This window comes from Gossypium arboreum, chromosome 7 (assembly GCF_025698485.1).
Source record: "Gossypium arboreum isolate Shixiya-1 chromosome 7, ASM2569848v2, whole genome shotgun sequence".
NCBI classification, from domain to species: domain Eukaryota; kingdom Viridiplantae; phylum Streptophyta; class Magnoliopsida; order Malvales; family Malvaceae; genus Gossypium; species Gossypium arboreum.
The window spans coordinates 64,038,620-64,042,811 of record NC_069076.1 but is presented as its reverse complement, the minus strand read 5'-3'; positions in this window follow the sequence as shown (position 1 = coordinate 64,042,811).

Below are 4,192 nucleotides of genomic sequence, written 5' to 3'. Positions count from 1 at the left end.
TCTTACTATAATCTAAATTTGTGGATAAACATGTCATCTTCTCCATTCATCCTTCCCATTGTCGAAAATTGAAGAAGGAAAACCTTGGGATTTTGTATGACTTTTGACCATCAATTGGTAAGTGATTTCAAGTCCTTTTATTGTAATTTTTATAGATTTAAAGTCGTGGGAGCTTGATATTGTAATAGTCGTTTTTCAATGATGCTGAAAACTATGGTTTCAGAGCCTCGTTTTCTTATGATTGAATCAGTAAATATTATTATTTAATATTTACGAGTCTATATTAGTATTACATTGAATTTTGGTTGAACAAATTTATTAATCGAAAAGTCAATTAACGTACAAGGACTAAATCATAAAAGCGATAAAAATCAACCACTATAGATTTTTATTAGATTAAGGGCTTATTTAGTAAATAAATTAAGGTCTAAATAACAATTAGACAGACCATTTCTAGATTGTGAGTGCACGGTTGGTAGCTTATTAAGTTTCTAAAATTATTAATTTATGTTTTAAATTAAAATTTAAAGTAATAAAATATAACAAAACATGGAAAGAAAGAGAAACACTTTCTTATATTCTTCTCCATTCAGGAAAACACCTTTTTGCAAGGGGAGAATGTTGAAAAAAATTTTAGTTTGAAAAGAGTTTTCTTGCACAACAGAAAATTAAAAATTTGAAAACTGACCCGATTTGTGATATTTATAGCAATAAACCTTGAATCGAAATCATACTTGTGTTTTCGAATAAGCAAATCCTTAATGTTTTTTTACTTTCAACCAAATGATCTTCTCCACTATTCTCATACCACGAACTTCGTCTAGTTTGGACTTGAACCAATCGAATCAAAACACATAACTAGAAAAAGTTTTCTTTACTTCTAGGGTGAAAACAAAATTTCTCTCTTATTTAAAAGAAACTTGTAGAACTTTTACTCTAAAAAATATATTTGATAATTGAGAATAAATTCTCTCTATTTTTTGGTAGAGTAACAATCTCTCAAATTTGCGTTAATAACTCTACTGTGTCATTGATCTGCCATGAAATACACTATTATTTACGTTCTTTTTACACATAACTTTAGCTTGTTTGATAGTTAAATCAAAATATCTGAGTATATATTTAGGTTTTCATACTTAAAGCGGTAATTTATGTTTTCTAGTGGTTTTTATTACATTTTAAATATCTAAATAAGGTTACATGGTCTTGTAGGTCAAGTCGAGAGCTAAAGATGCTTATTTGGGTCAAAATTGATGCCTATGTTGCGACACTAAGATACTGATGTCTCAACATTGAAGACAGAAGGTAAAAACAAGTTCTGGAGTGAAACTTCCCTCCATGTAATGACATGGCCTTCTTGTGTCGCGACATACCCCCTGTGGTTAGTTGCAACATTGCAGGCTTGTGTTGCAACCAAGCCCTTGTGCAACCCAAAAATTATTGCGCGTTTTAATTACATTTTGGAGGGAAATTAGGTGTATTTGTTCTAATCGAACTTTAAGGACTTCAAGGATAATTTAGGTACTTTAATATTCTAAGTTGAGCCTATATAAAGTCCATTATAATAAGGTTAAATACACAATTTTTAGGGTTTGATTCTTAGGTTTTTCTTTCATTCCTAGTTTTCACTTAGGTTATTTTATGTTCTTGTAATCAAAATATCCTATTCCTAAATAAGACTTTCACGAGGGAAGATTGTTCCAAAACCATGCTTTCATCGATAAATCCATGAGCATCTATTTTCCTTATTCTCCTCTTTATATTTCTTTCTTTAACATAGTTAGATGAATGTTTGTGTAAATATTAGAATCAATTTATGCTTTCTATATATTTTGCATGTTTCAATTGCTTTAACTTAATTAATTGATTGAATGATAGAGTTTCTTAGCAGATCAGCTGTTTGGGAGAGGAAGAACTTAAACCCTAGGCTTGACAACCCTAGGACGTCATTTAGGTGAGAATTAACTCAAAATTGGTATGGTCTATCCGTGAACACCTTAACCCCGAACCGACCTAGGTGTGACGTTAGAAAATAAGTAATTCTTATTGACTTGTTGTTCTAGCGGAAGAGCGGAAGATCATGCTTGGGTATCGACTAGTTGATTAATTAGAACCCTACATCAATAGTTAATTAGGTAAAACAATTGGATCTAGGCTAAAAGGAACTCGCGTAGTCAAAATAAGGAGTAGGAAAAGTCGATACACGAACCTAGGAGTTGATTTAGGTTTAGTTAAATTTATTTAGTTCATTATTATTATCATCTTGCTTCTTGATTAACACTACTAATTCGTGACTCGAGTAAATTAGTAATTATTTTTAGTAATTAGCTTAATAGCAGTTTTCCCCAAACTGTAATCCCTTGGGTACGATCCTCGAAATACTTACCAAGTATTTTGTTGTAAACAAACTATATTACAACCTGACCCGTATACTTACGGACACCACCTCGAATTCATATCTTTAGTTGTAATATTCACACTCAGGACGTTCGTATGTCTGGAGGCGGTCAGTCATCTATTTATAGGAAGAGAAGGTAGAACCCTTCATGAGTTGTAGTGGTTTATTTCAAATAGAAAAACAACTTCCTACTTATTAGGAGTGGTGTGGAGGGCACACCCTAGTATTCCTATTAGGGTTGCTGCTCTCTTCATGTTACATGAGGGGTTTTAGGCCTTTCTCATATCGGGTCCAATTATGAGTATTTATCGAACATTTCGACCCAATACTTTGTAATTTGATCCAACCAGATTCTATTTTATATTTTCCAAAATAAAATTTAATATATTTATATTAAATAATTTTCTTATCCCAATTTTACCCCTAAATTTTTTTTGACAATTTTACCCCCATAATTTTTTGATGATTTTACCCTTGGTAAAATTTTAAGAAAATATGTTTAATATTTCACCATTCAACATGTTCACTATGACCGAATGATTTATTTTAATTTTTAAGCTTCAAAACAGCTCAAAAACATAAACTCATTCTTCCAATCATTTTTGAATAATCCATGTACATTTGCAAATGTATCATTTCTCTTTCTCATTTCCATTTTCATTTCCATTTTGAGAAAATCACATTCATTTTCAAATTATTCCATTTATTCATTTCGAAGAAAACCAAAATCATTCCTGAATGTTTTCCATTTATCTTTTTCTATTCATTCTATTTATTTCGATTCAAACACGCAATTCATTTCTGGTTTCAACGAACTAGTAGAAGGACCGATTGGACATATGTAATTAGGGCTCAAATGATTTATAATTAAGTTCTAGCTTTTCGCTTATTAATTAGAAACTCATTCAGTTACAAAGTCATTCCACTATAGTATAGTGATTGAGCTCTCCCTAACGACATACCATTACGAAAGCAACTGCTCAGTGCTTTTCCAATGACCTTGTCATAAATGTGTATCCTTGATCTTTTTGGGGTAATATCAGTTCTCCCAATATGACCTTATTTTATCTTCTGGTAACCATTACATCTTCCTTCATGAAAAGTCAATTACTATCAAATAGTAATCAAGTCATTCATCACAAAGACGAATGACCCATGGGCACGCTTATTTTTCATCAATCATGTAATGCCAGTGATAGGATATCATTTACCCATGTCTCAGTCTATGAATTCCACTATTGTGATTAATGCTATGTATTACAGAACTTGTACACCCGACACAACAACTTTTGGTTCATTGTCTATTCTAACTTAGGCTTTACTTGCATCAAAGGGTATGAGTCATGCATACATAGTTTGTCATCCACTCATGATTCAGGTATGGCACACTCATAGTTTGTCATCCACTCATGATTCAAGTATGACACACTATGAACATTAGAAGTGAATAAATCCATAAAAGAATTCATGATCTATTCTGCTTGGGTCTTGTCTGATGTACTATCAGTCTAGTCAGTCACATCTATGTCTCTATCTTCTAGAAGTCATCCGTTCCGATGCCCAAGACAAAACATCCCCAATTGGACTTGATAGATGAGATATTAGTCTTTCAATTGGTTTTCTCATTTCTAATTAGACTAAGGACATTTTTAGGTTCATATACTAATACAACTTGACTTTTTGTATGATGATCCTACCACGTAATACTGCTTAATATTAGTTAAACATTAGACAATTAGTAAGCAGCATTTGCTTCCATTTTTGCTTTGCATGCAAAAACCATGTGAGGATAAT